We start from the raw sequence: 20,032 nt of genomic DNA on the forward strand, positions 1-20,032 counted from the left end.
GTGTAGACCTTTGGTGGTTGTAGTGTAGCCCTTTGGTGGTTGTAGTGTAGCCCTTGGTGGTTGTAGTGTAGCCCTTGGTGGTTGTATTTTAGCCCTTAGCAATTTCACAGAGGGCCCTAACTAAAATTCCTTAACCATGATTTACTAAACTTAATTAACTTGAGAAACAAAATAAAGTAGCAAAATAATTGCATACTGTAAGAATGTGTGAAAGATTGAACGTTTGTCCCAATATACACACAGAAAATGTAATGGGAGCCTAAGAATTACTTATCTTCACTGTAGATATTATCCAAATTAAATACCAAATTTGGACGAAAAAGGTGGCTCATTTGTGCAGTTTAACACGAATGATGCAGTTTAGCGTGCTATTATTTCATCAATGACCAGGAAATAAATTCACTATTTCACTGACAGACCTGATTGGGGGCAGACCAATCACATTGTTGATAGTTTCTGGTTTCCATATCAACCCTACTTCTTTCACGGCAACTTTCTTTTTCATGTAATATATCAGGATTTCAAACATAGAAATGTAGATAATAATGAAAGAAACATCCTTAATCTTCTGTCATAAATAGGAATACCTTGCTTGCAAGTGGGAGACTTGAAATAATTTAAATAAATTTTTCCTATAGAAAATTCACAAAAACCAATAAGTTTATGTCCATTTTGTAGAAGGACAGGTTAGAACAAGAATACAAATAGTAAACAAAGGCCATGAGTGACTGCACAAGTTTTAAGCACAAACATTTCATGAAGATCCAGGAACTAAATACTAGTTTTGCTGACAGATATAGACTGGTTGGGAAATCTGACACTGAGTGATGGACTGATCGTGTTACCTGCTATAGTGGACTGTGTTTCAAATTTCCTCCTTGAAATTAGCATCATCCATCAAGCTCTCTGTGACTTTGGGGCAACTGAATGCACGCAATAACTCAAGAAACTAGTTTTTTGTGTAATCCCCAGCTAACAAGATGCCTAAGATTTCTTGGCATCTGAAACATTCTTTAACAATTGATACACTATACAAGGATAAAATTACTATATTAAAGAAGTTATCTTTTGAGGAAATGAATTAGCTTTTAGGAATGTGGTTCCAGAAATTCTGATTCTGATAACAGAAATAGGAACAGAGATGATATGATTGTAATAAAACAGGCCTCACCCTGGGGCTGTAAATATGCACAGGATTATCCTTGTGCCTTAAATTCCAAATATTATGTTTTGCTTGTTTGAGATCTGAATAAATTTAGAAATTCAATGAAAAAGACAATCCAATCCAGCTAGGTGCTGATTTTTGCCACCCTGTGCCTTAACACAGTCTCTAGCAAATCCTGTGGAAGACAAGTTATGGTGTATCATGATAGATTGCCTATTTACCTAAATGTCATAACAAACTTATTTTGCCTTGTGTTGATGACAATGTATGGCTTTGACCTGCAAGGGGATGATTATTTAGTGTGTTTTTACAGCATCGGAAAATGACAAAAATCACAATTTATTGAGTGTTACGCTCTTGGGTACCAAACTGTTGCATGTCTTCTCATTTTGTATACAAGATACAATGGTTTCAAGCTCAAAGCTCGTTAAATCTTGCTGGGAATGTCATTGCTTTAAGACGTGTTGGGTTTGCACCTAATGGCAAGTTTACAATCATGGACAGACAGTGTTACATTTCCCTGTGGACTGGTAATCTTTTGTCTTAGAATGGAATCTCTTCACACTGTAGTGACCCAGTCAAACATGATGAATGGTGGTAATTATTGTTTTCCATGCTCACACAACAAGTGTATTTGTTAAATTAGTCACTATTACACTCAAGTTTTTATATTTATACAATAATAAGAAAATGAAATGTATTATTGTCATTATATAATCCAGGCAAATTGTATGGTCATTTTAGGTTAATACGATGAACTACCACGATACTTCTTGATCATATAAGCATGGTAGACCATGCTTTGTTAAATGGCACCATGAATTTTCATTTCCAACGTACCATTCAAAATACATTTAGATAGAGGGAAAATTATTAAAATTGGAAAGTATAACAAATAATTGGTATTTATTGATTGTATTGTTTCTACAAAAGGGAAAGCACATGATGCCTCTGGACTGAATTGATAAAGTACACTAATGTTTTGTAGCAAGTGTAATTAATACATACTATTCGCACCAAGAACTTTTTATTTTTGGAGACAGGGACTCTTAATCACACTTTCACTTGGGAGATTTGTGAATACCAGCCCCTGTGGGGTCACCTGATTTGTGAATACCAGTCCCTGTGGGGTCACCTGATTTGTGAATACCAGCTCCTGTGGGGTCACCTGATTTGTGAATACCAGCCCCTGTGGGTCACCTGATTGTTATTGTTTATTTGTTGAATAAAATTTCAAATAATGTATATAATAGATCATTAACTCTGAAAAAACTGATCTCATTTTTATTTTGGCAGAATATCACATAATTTATACGGGGCTTTGCTTTCAAATCAGTTTAAAAACAGTCAGCATGTTTTTGTTTGCATTGATTTCCTCTTGATTGCATTCCCTCTGGATTGCTTGTTAGCCGTTTGGAAATGAACATTCAGAGATATTAAAACACACAAAATGAATGTTTCATGTTTCAGATTATTTAAGACATAAACCCCATAAATAGAGATCATTTGCATTTAAATTGATGCAGTATCCCAGTATCAATTGGTATGATTCTGTGCATATTCTTTCAAGATCGTCTACTGCTCAGGATAACTCATCCACAAATGCATCAAATAATCACATATTAAATGTTTTTCAGATTTATTTTAGACTTGAACAAGTGGTTCCTTCCTCGTTCACATTTCCTCCCCCCCCCTCTGTCATTATCAAATCTTTCTATATATATATATATGGGAAAAAGCTTTCTTAATTGTTCTGCTGATAGCTGTTGAACAAACAATCCTAATTGAGAACAATGGCCTTTATCTCTCCAGGACGCTTGTTTGCCGATATGATCCAATATGGACTCATCTGCAGCACTGATCTCTTGAAAAAACAAGCCGAATTGCTGTACAAAGTTGAGCGTGGAACCGCTGGATCTGATATTTGTGTGTGAAGCAGATACAATGGTTTAACGCTAAACATACAATTTTATATGAAAACTGATTGAAGTGGTGCTAGAGAAGGATACAGTTGTCTCATCATTTTATAGATGTAGGGTTACTAAAAACAGCAATAATTGTTATAAATTTCTTCTGAATTTGTTTAAATAAATGCCACACACAAAACAACTACACTTGAAACTTCTGGTTTAATCCATATTATATGGGTACTTTTTTGTTTAATACATTATCCCTTTATTATAAGAATTTTTTTTAAGGATGGCTAACATAAGAAATAATGATATGCATTATGTTAATATTAATATGTCAGGTTAATATTAAATTCATTATTTATTTATATGCACCCAATATTGAAATAACTAGTGTCACATTCGAGAATACTTAAGGATCATATTTACTGGTAATAAAGGGACAGGTTGTGTCTGCCAAGAAACAGCATCATCTTTGAAGCAATTTACAAAGTCATTAAGTCTGATTTATTATGTGTCTTCCATCATGTGTCCCTTGTTTGAAGACCTAGTTTGCTAAGAGGTTAACCATGTCTTTCACTGGTTTAAAAAACCACAAAGAGACAAAAAACAACTGTGGAATTTATCAGACTTATGCTTATGACGGTGTAGCATGCATGCTTTTTGTGCAGAAACTGTGGATTTCTGCATCTTTATTGTTGTAGGATTGTCAAATGCATCTCTATGTACAACTGCTAAATGTTGTGTAATTTGTTTGATATTATTATAAATGTGCACCATGTTTCTTATGAACATAAACATTATCAAATACATGCAGATAATTCAGAAAAATGATACTCGCGCTGAAGGACATGTGATTGCAAATCCTAACTAGCCATTAGGAAATCTGTCTGCTGACCCTTACTAAAAATGTCATGGAACCTAACAAAATCATTTGTTGTTATAATTTATAATGTTTGTATGCCACACTTGAAAAAAGGTAGTATAGATCTAACGCAATGTCTCTCTGTACATCTGTACCAAATTTCTGCACCATAACTTTTCCATTGATTGATGGATTTAAAAATAAATGGCACAAATGTCCAACATCATAAAACAACTTGCTCTGTGTAACACCCAACCCTCTATTACAAAGGTAAAAGGTCACTCTTTAAGGTTTAATTTCAACCTTGGCCATAAAGAAGCATGTTGTGACTGTAACTTTGTTTTTAATGCTATTTTAATATGGCATCCCAGTTGTGCCTACCATAAGGAGATTTTATGTGTAGAACCTGTCTATCTACCTCAGAGGTCAAGGGTCAAGGTCAAATAGGGCTATAAAACAGCTTGGTCTGGGCTCCAACTTAGTCATCATTTAGTTAAAAATGACCCACTCCAAATGACTACTGTGAGCTATATCATTATATGTCCTTCGTATCAGCTTTCTAATTACCCAAAAGGTCAAGGTCATACTTAGTTGTCAAAAGTCAAATTTGGCCATTAGCAGCTTGTGTTTGACATAAGCTAAGTTTTTAGAGAAAAGTGGAGTCTGTGTGTATATGTTCTCCTTGGACATGTGTGTTAATCATATTATTTTTTTATCTGCAAATTCTCCTTCATGTTGCACAGTTCAAGAACAAAAGAAGATATTCCAGAACATGTCTCTATGACAAAATAACAGGTTAGCATATATTACTGTGCAGTAGACAGGAAGTGCCTGTTGGCATACATGCATTTTGAAAGTACACAAGCTCAGTGATTAGTTTAAAAACAACATCACATTGATGCTTGTTTATGTCTAGATAGCTATAATAGACACTTCTGGTTTGGCTGGTAACAAGTTCTTTACTTTTTTTGGATTTTCCATGTAAAATTTCTGGTTTTCCCAAGTGTGTATTTAAGAAAGACGAAAGCGCTGTCAAGTGGACATCTGTGTAATTTTTATGCCCCCCCCTTCGAAGAAGAGGGGGTATATTGTTTTGCTCATGTCAGTCCGTCGGTAGGTCGGTCCGTCCACCAGATGGTTTCCGGGTGATAACTCAAGAACGCTTAGGCCTAGGATCATGAAACTTTATAGTTACATTGATCATGACTGGCAGATGACCCCTATTGATTTTCAGGTCACTAGGTCAAAGGTCAAGGTCACAGTGACTCAAAAATAGTAAAATGGTTTCCGGATGATAACTCAAGAATGCTTAGGACTAGGATCATGAAACTTCATAGGTACATTGATCATGACTGGCAGATGACCCCTATTGATTTTCAGGTCAAAGGTCAAGGTCACAGTGACTCGAAATAGTAAATTGGTTTCCGGATGATAACTCAAGAATGCTTACGCCTAGGATCATGAAACTTCATAGGTACATTGATCATGACTGGCAAATGACCCCTATAGATTGTCAGGTCACTAGGTCAAAGGTCAAGGTCACAGTGACTCAAAACAGTAAAATGGTTTCCGGATGATAACTCAGGAATCTTTACGCCCAGGATCATGAAACTTCATAGGTACATTGATCATGACTGGCAGATGACCCCTATTGATTTTCAGGTCACTAGATCAAAGGTCAAGGTCACTGACTTGAAACAGTAAAATGGTTTCCTGATGATAACTCAAAAATAATAAGGCCTAGGATCATGAAACTTCATAGGTATATTGATCATGACTGGCAGATGACCCCTACTGATTTTCAGGTCACTAGGTCAAAGGTCAAGGTTACAGTGACAAAAAACGTATTCACACAATTGCTGCCACTACAACTGACAGCCCATATGGGGCGCATGCATGTTTTACAAACAGCCCTTGTTATTATGCGATTTTACAATTTATAATGCACTGGCGGGTTCTTGGAGAAGCATAAAATGCAATGAAGATATGGAATTTAAAATGCCTTGAATTGTTTTCAGTGGTGTGGCTTTAAACTGCAATAAATTACATTGCTTTGAAATGTGATGAAATATTTTAAGGACAATGACCTTTTAATGCATTTTTTTATTGTTAATAAAATGGGGCTTTAAAATGAATTGCTGTATTTTCTGTGAGGTGGCTGATATTTCATACCATATCTTGCTGTTCCTAGCTACTGATTTTCAAGCTGAGCAACACCATAAATATTTCTGAAGTGCTGAACGAGATGTACATAACATGATTGATACTGCAACAACTACATAGAACATGAACAACTCAAAGCAATAAATAACTTGTTTCTTTCCAGATAAACTGCAATAACTCAATCCATCACAATATGACTGGAAATCAAATTAAGCAGCATTTCAAGTTGATGAAATTGACATATAAGGCACTGGTTAATCTAACGGAGGTTATGGTTGGGCCATAGATAAAAAATACTTTGTTCCCATTTCTGATTCATGTGCCAAATGATCATTAAGAAATAAGCAGGCTAGTTAAAAAAATCATTGATAATATTTAATTATTGTATTTTGTGATGTGTGTATTTTTGTTGTTTTCTACTTTCACACATTAGTTAATAAAACATAGTTTAATAAAAAAATATTCCTTCACAAGGAAGCTAATCACTTTTATTAATGTCTTTTTTTTTTTTTTTTTTCATTTATTTTTCACATTTCTTTACATTGTAGTTTACATCCATAATTACTAGAATACGGAAAAACATAAGAAAGTGTATGATAATAATGTACATTTTGAACTATAACATATCAAATATTTAGCGTATGCGTGATTATATTTTAAAAATTGTTTACATTGCCAATGTTAGATAAAGAGCTTTGTGATTTATAGCAAAAACATAAAACTAATAACTATGTTTACTAAACATAGAGATTTTATATCTAGAAAAAGTAAAGAAAATATTTTACAACAAGATTTGTTTCAATGGAATTGTTGTAAGTATTTGTTATTGTTTTTAGAAGGATTTTTTTTTTTATTAAATTGTTTTGCCATAAAATTTGTCTGGGTAGCATTATTTGTGGTTTGTAGAATGTATGATTCACCTAAATTGAATCCATTTTTTTTGGTGTTGTTCATATTTATTTTTTACAAGGGCAATCTCAGATTCAATTTTTATTCTCGTATTTAGGTATTCAATAAAGTGAGGAAAGGTTGGTATGCATTTTTTGTATTTCATTTTAAATATAAAAGATTTTAATAGTATCACAATAAAGTTAAAAACATCAGAGTGTAGTTTTTTCTCAGTGCATCCAAAGAAAGCATGAGTTTTATTTATTTCAATTAATATGTTTTGACTGGCAAGAAACGTTTCCATCTTTTTCCATATTATTTGAATGTGTTGACACTCCCAAAATAAGTGGTCTATTGTTTCGATATGTGATTGACAGAAATCACATAATGTGCTGTTGCTTAGTTTGCATTTAAAAAGATATGTGTTTGTGGGGACGATTCGCATGATAAATTTATATTGAAAGCTGCGTAAAGACATGTCGATGGTTGAAATGTGGGGAACAATATGGATTTTTTTCCAAGTGGTTGAGTCTATATCGGTAAAATTCGTGTTCCATTTGTTTTCAAGAATGTCATTGTCCTCGTTTTGTAACTGAATATTGTATATGAATTTATTAGGATATTTTGTTTTGACTATTGCTTTTGACAACGTTTCGTCTGGTTGATTGATATCGAGGTCATGAATGCTTTCTTCAGTTTTATATTCTTTTGGGATTGATGTGATTAGGGTATTGAATTTCATAAAATCATTGTTATTGATGTCGTAGAGGTATTTAATGTTTTCAAAATTATACATGGTTTTATTTCTAAAGTCAAAAAGTTGATATACGTATTTTATCCCTCTGTCATACCAATCGCGATAAAATAATGTTTTTCCGTTTGCTGTTATTGACTTGTTATTCCATATTATTTCCTTTTTGATGCGTTTTTGTGAATGTCGTGACTTGTATATTGTATTTGCTGCAGACCACGATGTAATGACGTCGTGGAAAAAAGTGTTACCTCCGCTTATTTCTGTTATAGTTTTTTCACTAAGTTCGCTTTCAAAAATTAGTTCGTTTCCATATTTATTTAATATCAAGTCCCATAAAAGTTTCCATTTACCACAGTTTTCTGAGTCTAAATATCTTTTTATCCAGCTACTTTTTATTGAAGTTAAGAATTTATTAATGTTTGTAAGGTTTAAACCACCACTTTCATACTTTTTATATAAAGTTTTTCTTTTAATTTTGTCCGGCTTGTTGTCCCATATAAAGTTAAATATACTGTTTGTTATACTATTCAGTATTGAGTTCGATGGGTTTGGTAAAACTGAAAATTGGTAGATTAATTTTGGCAACGCAAAAGTTTTAATGACAGTAATTTTGCCCATTAAGGTAAGTTTCCTGTGTTGCCATTGTTTTAAACATGTGTTAAACTCATTTAGCTTTGGGATTAGATTATTTTGTAAATTCAACTCACTTTGGTTACAAAAAGTAATTCCTAAAGTTTTTGCTTCTTGAGATGTCCAAATAAAAGGTCTTTCATTGCAGAATTTGATGTTGCTATTGTTCAAGGATCCAATTCGTAATATCGTTGATTTCGCGGTATTAAGGTTTAGTCCTGATATCTTTTTGAATTCATTTAGGGTTTCCACCAATGCTCTAAATGATTGCTCGCATCCATTGATGAAAAAAGTTGCGTCATCGGCGAAGAAGGTTTGTTTTATTTCTTTTCCCAATACATTTATTCCTTTAATTTTGCTATTTTGCTCAATGTAGTTTGACAATAGTTGCAAGCATATAATAAATAATGTGGATGATAATGGACAGCCTTGTCTGACTCTTTTTTTTATTTCAAAACTATCTGAAAGATGCCCATTGTTTATGATTAGACTTTTTATGTTAGTGTAAAATACTTCGACCCATTTAATCAGGCTTGACCCAAAATTCAATTTCTTAAGACATTTTAGTATAAATGAATGGTTAAGGCTATCAAAAGCTTTTTCAAAATCTGCAAAAAATAACAGTCCAGGTTTTTGTTTACATTTAAGTGTTCTATTACATCAAATATCAAACGGACATTTTCTCCAATGTATCGATTTTTCATAAATCCGGTTTGGTCAAAGGATATAATTTCAGGTAGGCATTTTTTAATTCGGTTCGCGATGGTTTTTGTAGCAATTTTATAGTCTGTATTTAATAAACTTATAGGTCTCCAGTTTGCGAGATAATCTAAATTTTTTCCTGCTTTAGGTAGAAGTGTGATAATACTTTGTTTTTGCAACTCAGTAAGTTCGCCTTTACCAAACGAATAATTTATTGAATTTATAAAATAGGGCTTCAGCGTGTTCCAAAACATTTTATAAAACTCGACTGTTAGGCCATCTGAACCTGGGCTTTTGTTGTTACTCATTTCTAACAGTGCGATTCCGCATTCATATTCGTTAAGTTTTCCTTCACACAATTGTTTGCTTTCGTTGGTTAATGTTTTAATTTCAGTGCTGAAAAAAATGTTGTTATCATCTTTTTCTTCTGGTAAATCATTTTTAAACAGGTTTTTATAGTATCTTACTTCGGCTTCCATGATTTCATCCTTTGTTTTAAGTGTTTTACCATTTTCGAGAAGTGTATTAATTGCTTTTCTTTCGGCATTTCTCTTCTCTAGGTTTGCAAAATAGGCTGTATTATGTTCATTGTTTTCTATTTTGATAGCTTTAGCTCTAAGTATTGAACCATTTATTTTTGTTTCATAAATTTGTTCTAGTTTCAGTTGTTTTTGTTTGATTAATTCTGAAAGCTCGTCGTTATTGTTATTTATATTATTATTATTATTATTATTATTATTATTATTATTATTATTATTATTGCAAACCATTTGTTTTTCGATCAGGCGAATCTCCTCTTCCAATGTGTTTTCTTCTATTTGGGTTTGTTTCTTTTTGTAGGACGTATATTTAATAGTTTCATTTCGTACAGTACCTTTTATAATTTCCCAAATTGTATTCGGATTTGAGTCTGGGTTAGCATTTACCACATCGTTTATACTTATCTTAATCTTTTCTTGATATTCAATATCTAATAAAATAGAGTTATTTAATTTGAAATAACCTGGGCCTTTTCCTAAAAGAGATTCGTTGATTGATAAATATACTAGAGAATGGTCGGTTTTATATCCAGGTTTTATGCTACATATATTGATTAAGTTACATAAGTTTTCAGATATCAGGAAATAATCAAGTCTACAATGTATTGGTGGTTTTGTATTTGAATGCCAGGTATATTGTAATTTTTCTGGGTGTTTAGTTCTCCAAATATCTGTTAGTTCGCATGTCGATATTATATTTAGAAGAATATTTCTGCATTTTGAGTGTGTTTTATTACTTCCATTCTTCTTATCTATATTTGTGTTCAAGACAGTATTAAAGTCTCCACCTACGATGTATGATTTTTCATTATGCTTGAGCAGGTAGTTTTGTAGTGTATTAAAAAGTGTAATGTCGTCAGAATTTGGTCCGTAAACGTTAATTTATGTGATAATTTTATTTTGAATTTTAATATCGGCAGAAAGTAATCGACCCTCTATAATTTCTGTGCTTTGGATAATTTCTATATTGCTTTTAGGATGAATAAAAATCCCAACCCCTTCGCTGTTTGTTTTATTTCCACTATAAACGAATTTCCCGGGCCAATCCTGTTTCCATTTTTCAAAATTATCTTTTGATAAGTGGGTCTCCTGTAGCATGTATATTGAGTGATTTAAACCTTTAAGCCATTCAAAAATGTGTAATCTTTTGTTTTTATTGCTTAAACCGCGAACATTAACTGTTGATATTAAGGATTCCATCGATGATTGTTTATATAGTGTGCATAGTTTTTATGGCAAAACAATTGTTGTGTGAACGCATATTGCGTTTTTATATTGAGATAGAAAGAAATCATTTTGTATTGTGGTCGTAAAAACGTAGATCGTCTTATTGTGTAAAAACATTATTTACTAGTGCAAAATGTCATGTTTAAAATTACACATGAAATAATTGCAAATTATTGGAGGTAGTTCAATAGTAATATGAGATGGATGTAGAAAAGATTTGTATCAAAAAGTAAAAAACAAAAAAAACAAAATGATAACGTAGAAAAGGAACGTTAATACACAAATTAACACGATAAATGTGACAAATAGAACAACAATAGAAAACGACTATGCATACACGTTTTAAGTATCCCTTTGTCCATGACAAAATGCGAAAAACAAAAGTGGACAAAGAGATCATAACGTGTTCTGCTAAAATGCATGCCTATCTTTACCTATTTTCACACCATTTTCTTGGTAGGGATTTTTGTAACAATTGTTTGCTCTAATTGTTTTATTCCAAGAAAAAAAATGTATAGGTAGTTAGAGTTTTCTTGATAGTTTATAATTAAGGCATGTAAATTATATGTTTTATAAGCCTCATTTGACGCTATGCCATGTTTTAATTTACATAACGTAAATTACATTGTTTGTTGCACTAATAATCATGTAAAAGAAAGGTAGTTAATTTGAATGTTCGTATAAGTAAACAATTTATTTATAATTAAATCTAGATTTCAAATTAAATTTAATGAATATAAAAATATGAAAGTACTTTGGATATTTGCTGTTACAGACATATTATAAACATACAACATCAGGTTTTTTAACATCGTTGTTCTTGATAAACTTTATCATATATTGTAGTGCATTTAATTACAATGGTATATTAGTGCGCATTTTTTAGAGCGCTTGTTGTTTTTAATACATAACATAAGTTTCTAACAATAAATGTTACATTATGGCTACGCCGCATGTAAAGTGTCACCTTATTTATAGAGATAAAATAGTTGTATTTACATAACTTAAATTACATATATTGTTGCACTAATAATCATGTAAAAGAAAGGTAGTTAATTTGATTGTTCGTATAAGTAAACAATTTATTTATAATTAAATCTAGATTTCAAATTAAATTTAATTAATATAAAAATATGAAAGTACTTTGGATATTTGCTGTTACAGACATATTATAAACATACAATTTATTAATGTCTTTGAACAACAAAAAAAATGGCTATACACAAAAGTAGCTCTGTTGTGAAGATGTTTTTGAAATTTTTGTCCAAAACAAAGTAAAAAAAATATGTTTGACTAAGTAAAAATAAATATTGGAATGCACTTATAAAAATGAGCACCAGCCAGCAACCAACCCTTGCATTTGTAAATTTTGAATCAGGTATGCTAGAATTGTCTATTTTTTTCAGAAGGCAATGCATCATTTTCTTGATCTCAAGAAGTAATATGACCTGTGACAGGGAAAAAAGGTTCTTATGCCATACACGGCGGGTTTAGCTCCAGATCAGCCTGCAAAATCACGCAGTCTAGTCAAGGGCTACCCTGTCCACCAGCGGCCTCACACTACTTTGGGGGAAGGGGTCCACAGCCCTTAGGAGGGGGAATTTTCGCGGCGTTTCCCTTTTTGGGGGATTTTTTTACTTACTCTCTCATTATTACATTTGTAATGTTTGCACTTTATTCATTGCATTTTTTTTTATAATTTAGTATGTTTGAAAAGATTAAATTGAAATAGAATTGAAATATAATAATCATGAGACACATCTTTCTATTAAAAAAAAAAAAAAAAAAAAATTGTTTTAGGGGGAATCATCCGGGATGCTCAAGCTGGTTTGGATTTAAGCAGACACATATGGTATAAATACATTTTTGCATTACACTGGTCTAATAAGATTCAAGCTTTCTGTGGAGGACTAATATATATTGATGACTCAGGCTTGGATGATTTCAGCGGAAAACAAACTTTATTATATCAAGGCCTTGTTGCATTTTCACAGAGGGACATGGCTCTGCTTTTAATTGATTTATGGACAACATATTTAATAGTAGATATCCCTGTCTGACAGCCTTAGGAAACAGTTGCATTGTGGTATTGATTGAATAAACGCTGGAAGAAAAAGAATAGGCGACTGTTATTGCTTTGTAAAGTGTTCTATTGATAATAAAGGCCTGATTGATAGCGTCAGCCAGGAAATGAATTCTTTTAGAAATTACACTTTTAATACTGACAGGAATAATTCTACAGGACTCTCATTGCAAAACATAAGCTATGTTAAGTGAATATTTTGTTTCTGTAACATGGTTTAGTTTTGCACTTTGCTTGTTAATACCTCCAGACAAGGAATTTTAATTTGTAGTATTTTTTTTAGCTCACCTGAGGACAACGTGCTCATGGTGAGCTTTTGTGATCGCCTTTTGTCCATCGTGCGTCGTCCGTTGTGCGTCGTGCGTTGTGTGGCGTCAACATTTGCCTTGTTAACTCTCTAGAGGCCACATTTTTTGTCCAATCTTCATGAAATTTGGTCAGAAGATTGGTCTCAATGATATCTTGGATGAGTTTGAAAATGGTTACATTTGCTTGAAAAACATGGCTGCCAAGGGGCAGGGCATTTTTCCTTAAATGGCTATATATGGCTATAGTACAATCTTGTTAACACTCTAGAGGCCACATTTATTTCCAATCTTCATGAAACTTGGTCGGAAGATTCATCCCAATAATATCTTGGACGAGTTCACTCTACAGGCCACATTTATTGTCTGATCTTCATGAAACTTGGTCAGAAGATTCATCCCAATAATATCTTGGACGAGTTCGAAAATGATGCCGGTTGGTTAAAAAACATGGCCGCCAGGGGGCGGGGCATTTTTCCTTATATGGCTTTAGTAAAATCTTGTTACCACTCTAGAAGCCACATTTATTTTCAATCTTCATGAAACTTGCTCAGAAGATTTGTCCCAATGAAATCTTGGATGAGTTCAAAAATGGTAACCTTTGCTTGAAAAACATGGCTGCCAAGGGGCGGGGCATTTTCCTTATATGGCTATATATGGCTATAGTACAATCTTGTTAACACTCTAGAGGCCACATTTATTTCCAATCTTCATGAAACTTAGTCAGAAGATTCATCCCAATAATATCTTGGACGAGATTGAAAATGATGCCCGTTTGTTGAAAAACATGGCCGCCAGGGGGCTGGTCATTTTTCGTTATACAGTACAGCCAAAGCAGCACAAACATAATCCGCGGCTACGCCACGGCCAGATTATTAGTCCGCAGCGGCCGAATCGTGTGTTCACGCGGCGTATCGCCGTGGCACTCAGCATCGATCCGCGCAACGACGCCGAGTCTGTATTAACCTCGCGTACTTTCGCGGAGTAAATCCGTCGCATACGTACGCGGCGGATCGAGTGAAAAGATATCCACCTACATGTACATACATGTATGTGTAGCGTAGAATTAATTACGCGCAACTTTTTATGTTTCGTTCTATTATCATTATTAAATTTGTAATCCGAAACACACTTCCGAATTTTAATGCCAACGCGTCCTTTGGCAAATTCTAGCGTCAAATAAACAGTCCTAAAATATCCTTTGTTTCATAAAAAGCGCGCGAAAATTATGCAGACATGTAGAACGTCGTTTGGAAAGTTTTGGTGTATTTTGTGTTGTATAAATACATGAACATCACGTCAGGCGTAAATCGCGTGTTCAATTGAGAAAAAAAAACGCCCTGATTAGATGTTATTTCATCATCTCTATAAATAGTAACAAATGCCAAAATGTATTTGATACTTAAGGAAATATCGAGAATGTTTGTGTATCGTAAATATTTACCAGCATTTGCTTTAAAACTGGAATATACGGGATTATCGGGTAATTAGTAGCGATATTAACTGTATAATAAATGAACAAAATAAAACGTGTTTATATACGCATATTCAAACAATAGTTATAATAAGCTGATAATTAACAAAACTACAAATACGTGGTCACCGTCTTGATTATTGATGTGGCTTCAAACTGCTAATTTTCTTAGCTAAAATATAATAGCGGAATCAACATGCAATTAATTTATAAATCCGCCATATGCTGGAGCCTTGACCACTTGTATGTGGGAAAACATAATTACATGACCTGGTTAATGTGTGAAATACATACGCTACGGGCGGGAAACAAACTTAATAATTGGCCAGATACATTAACTATGCTTACATGTATATGCTAATACAATCCGCGCACAATAAATTTATTATGATTTTGATTATTATTATAATTGTTCTTTCAAAATTTGTTAACTACATGTAACTAATAATTTTTAAAAGATTTTTTATTTCATGATGCGCATCGACTCGGCATCATGTCGCGGATCGCAGCATGCCTCGGCGAACAGATGCGAAGTTTCGCGGCGAAATGCGACTTGCCGCCACATACTGAAGCGGCTTCAACGACTGACGCGGCATCGACTCGGTTCGCCTTGCCGCCGCGGATCGCGAAATACGTTTGTTCCGCTTTGGCTGTACTGTATGGCTTTTGTAAAAGCTTGTTAACACTCTAGAGGCCACATTTATTTTCCAATCTTCATGAAACTTGGTCAGATGATTTGTCCCAATGATATCTTGGATGAGTTCAAAAATTGTTTTGGTTTCTTAACAAACATGGCCATCAGGGGGCGGGGCATTTTTCCTTTTATGGCTATATATGGCTTTTGTAAAACCTTGTTAACACTCTAGAGGCCACATTTATTGTCCAATCTTCATGAAATTTGGTCAGAAGATTTGTGTTATTGATATCTTGGATGAGTTGGAAAATGATTACGTTTGCTTGAAAAACATGGCTGCCTAGGGGCGGGGCATTTTTCCTTATATGGCTATATATGGCTATAGTAAAATCTTGTTAACACTCTAGAGGCAACATTTATAGTCTGATCTTCATGAAACTCGGTCAGAAGATTCATCCCAATAACATCTTGGACGAGTTCAAAAATGATACCGTTTGGTTGTTAAACATTGCCACCACGGGGGCGGGGCATTTTTCCATATATGGCTATAGTAAAACCTTGTTAACACTCTAGAGGTCACATTTATTTTCTGTTCATCATGAATCTTTGTCAGAAGATTTGTCTCAATGATATCTTGGATGAGTTTGAAAATGGTTTTGGTTGCTTTAAAAATTTGGCCACCAGGGGCGGGGCATTTTTCCTTATATGGCTATAGCAAAACCTTGTTAACACTTTTGAGGCCACATTCATTGTCCAATCTTCATGAAATTTGGTCAGAAGATTGGTCTCAAGGATATCTTGGATGAGTTCGAAAATAATTATGTTTGCTTGAAAAACATGGCTTCCAAGGGGCGGGGCATTTTTCCTTATATGGCTAAGTAAAATCTTGTTAACACTCTAGAGGCCACATTAACTGTCCAATCTTAATGAAATATGGTCAGAAGATTCATCCCAATAATATCTTGGATTAGTTAAAAAATGATGCTGGTTGGTTGAAAAACATGGGCGCCAGGGGGCGGGGCATTTTTCCATATATGGCTATAGTAAAACCTTGTTAACACTCTAGAGGCCACATTTATTTTCCGATCTTCATGAAACTTGGTCAGAAGATTTGTCCCAATAATATCTTGTTATCTCAGGTGAGCGACTTTGGGCCCTCTTGTTAAAAAATTTATGTTAAATTCAAAATGAGTGTGATTTTGGTATAATAAGATGGTCTTAATGAAAGTAGCATTGATTAGCAGTACTTTTGTCTTACTTTAAATGGTTTTTAATTGGCTTAATTTCTGGAACTTCAAGGAGGGGCTTTTGCCCCCCCCCCATTGTTACCCCCACCAGGGTTTTTCCTCCAGGATCCCTAGAAATGTGTTCAGGTTTTCATACATTTTTAACTTGCACTTATTATATTCCAGCAACAAGTTTAACATATACCGTAGGTTTCCACGTATAGCGCGCTCCCGTGTATAGCGCGCAGGCTGTTTTTTAAATGCAAAAATGGAGAAAAAAATATTTAAAGACAATAAAACCACCAAATCAGACCGAAAATGGCCGCCATTTTACTATTACACAATCCAATAACCCGGGGCATTGGAGAGCTTAATTAAGCATTCAAAATAGGAAGTGTCATTATGATTAGGAGCATGGGTTGCATAGCACTATACTTTTTTGACAATTTTGTAATTTTCTAGCAAAAGATTAACAGTCCACGTGCATTTCCTGAAAAACGTGAGAAAATAAGAATTAGTGTACATCGTGTGATTTTTCCTCGGGGGGAAAGCATGGGCATAATACCGGTAAATTTGAATGTCGCATGGGAGACAGTGATACAGTTGTTGAGGTACACCACTGTTGAACATTCAATATTTATACACTCAAAATGCAATTGCATATCTTCACGTTCTCAAGTGTCAATTAGTGTCTCAAATGTTAATTAGCCTCTGAACAAGTCGTGGCACATATAACTCAATAACATCTGCCAATTACGAAGTGCAAAATGACCCCCTTTCACACCTACCGTTACCTGCAAAAAAGACCTCGTTCGCACCTACCCTTGCTTGCTCTCCAGAATGTCGACAACAATCCCCATCGGAATTCATCAATAAAGAAGTGTAAAAACACAAACAAAGAAATGTCCGCAAGTTTATTCAAACAAATTTATTTTTGACCAAAACTTTTTCTACCGCATTCATATCTACCAGTAGGGACTTGTTGTTTCGACAATGGCCCCTCAGTCTGTACGATTATAGGGTGGGAGTTTTCTGGAAAAAAGCATGGCGGCCATTTTAATTATTTACGATTTCACAACATATTTTTTACCAATTTAGCAGCCAGGTTAGCGTTGTATCAATGTATTAGCGCGCACTAGCTTTTTAATTTGAATTTTGGAGGTAAAACACTGCGCGCTATATGTGGAAACCTACGGTAGTGCATTTTGGAAATTGGTATTTTTCTATATAAATAAGTTAATATACTAAGGCCTTTGCATTTGAAACAAAAAGCTAAAACAACTATAAAAAAAAGTCAAAAGAATAGGACAAAAAGAAAACTCTTGATTATTATCTAGAAGGCTTCCTTTTTCAGTATTTTCTAGATATGTTACACCCACTCTGTGGATATTGTACAGCCTCAGTCCATTCAGTCATTCTGAATCTGTGACATTTGTTGGCAACAGTTATTGTGAAATTGGCTTAGCTCATTCAGCCATTGTTTAATGTCTCTCATCCCTCAACATGTGCATGAATACTCTCCTGGGTTTATTGACATCTTTATTGCAGAGTTATAGAGCAAGTAATCACAAACTTGTTTTGTGGAGGTTATTGCCTCTTTCAGTAGAATTGTCATGGAAAAGACAACGCAGCCAATGAGGAGTGTAGATTATGCGTTTTCACATCAAGTGTTGATTTCAACCCTTACAGTTTGCTTCATTTATATTCAGAATCCCAGAAGGGATGAGTTTGAGTAAGCATGGTCACTTGAGAATAACGGTCAACTGCAGGCAACTGTCAGTGTGGATTCGCCCGGACATAAATCACTATATATTACACTTGAGAATAACGGTCAACTGCAGACAGCTGTCAGTGTGGATTCGGTCGTGACGTCAATGACAAGTGACAATCTTTACTTAAAAATAAATCCCAATTAATGTAATACGAGCTCTCTGATTTACTGGATGAACGAGATGCATGTTTACAACAATAATATCGTTGATAAAGTTATAGATTCAGTAAAAAAATAGTTGTTACATTAAATCAATGTATAACTTAAGGCATTATTCTGTATCAATTAATAGAAATTATTTATGTTATTATGCTTAGGCCTAGTTATCTGCAGTGAGCCTTTGTTCTACACTGATTGCGAACAATTGGATGGGGGATCAACGTGGTAATACTACCAACTGACCAACCATTTAAAAAAGTGTGATCCGAGAATAGAGGTCACTCGTCGACAAAGGTCACTTTGGCCATTTCCCTTGACTGACCGCTGTCCTCAGTTTTGACTGTATAATTATAGTATAATACTATGAAATAGTATAATAATTTTCAGTTTGCATGGACCAATGGCATTTTTTTCAACTAGGTTTTCAACAAAGTTGACAATCCTGGTCATTACATATGGAAAACAGGCGCTGTCAAACAGGTTGTTTCTGGAAGGTAGCTAAAGTTTGCATGGACCAATCTAAATGAATCTTGGAATATAGTAAGCTTGCTTGGGGACCTATCTTGGGATTGTATTTGAGGCAGTTTTGGTCAAGGTAGCTATTTCTTAAAAGAGAAAAACTGTTTCTGATCAATATCTTTAATATTTAATGGAGATAATGCACTGTTTGTGAATGTAGCTTGCCTGATGACCCGCAAGCTTTGGAATGCATTTGGTTCAAAATGGGTCAAAGTCACTACTGTTACTTAAATTAGAAATACTGATTCTGCTCAATACCTTTAGTTTGGATGGAGAAAATGCAGTTGCATTTTTGGTGAAGGTAGCTTACATGCTGAACTAGCTTGGGACTTCATTTGGGGCAGAGTAGGTCAAAGTGTGGTTATGGTTCCTACGTACTTTTTTCAAAAAGGTCATATATTGAACAGTTTTGCTTGATACTTCACATGTGCTTTGCCCTGGACAGTAGATGACCCCTATTGATATTGGGTTCACTAGGTCAAAGGTCACTCACAATAAGTGTGAAAATTAGTTTTTGATCAAGAACTTGTCAACAAAATGACTTGGTTTGAAACTTAACATGTGCATTGGCCTTGGACAGCAGATGACCCTTATTGAATTGGGATCGCTAGGTCAAAGGTCAAGGTCGCTGTCACAATAAGTGGGAAAATCGTTTCCAATCAATAACTTTTCAATGAATTTACAGATTGGCTTGAAACTTTCCATTTGCATTGGCCTTGGACAGTAGATGACCCTTATTGAAATTGGGCTCACTAGTTCAAAGGTCAAGGTCACTGTCTCAATAAATGTGAAAAGCTTGATATCTAAAACATTTAAATCCATCATTTAAGGAAACAACCATGCTGAAGCCTGTACTCATGAGTGTTTATTAAATGTACTTGTTAGCTTAACAATTAATGACTGTTTTCTAGGGTCAGTAATTTGTCAAAATATTGCTTTAAGTCATAAACTAACGGTGAACAGTTACATTAATAAATTAAATAAATGAATTATTATTCGGCATGCCAACGTTTTTTTC

The 20,032-nt window shown here is 34.1% G+C and overlaps 1 protein-coding gene across 3 annotated transcripts in view; it reads left to right on the forward strand.

The window, feature by feature from the left end:
* LOC127869426 (centrosomal protein of 78 kDa-like) overlaps positions 1-20,032 on the forward strand; it is a 99,119-nt gene that overhangs the window by 29,533 nt on the left and 49,554 nt on the right. The gene's annotated exons all lie outside the window — the stretch shown is intronic.

This window comes from Dreissena polymorpha, chromosome 2 (assembly GCF_020536995.1).
Source record: "Dreissena polymorpha isolate Duluth1 chromosome 2, UMN_Dpol_1.0, whole genome shotgun sequence".
Classification (NCBI taxonomy): Eukaryota; Metazoa; Mollusca; class Bivalvia; order Myida; family Dreissenidae; genus Dreissena; species Dreissena polymorpha.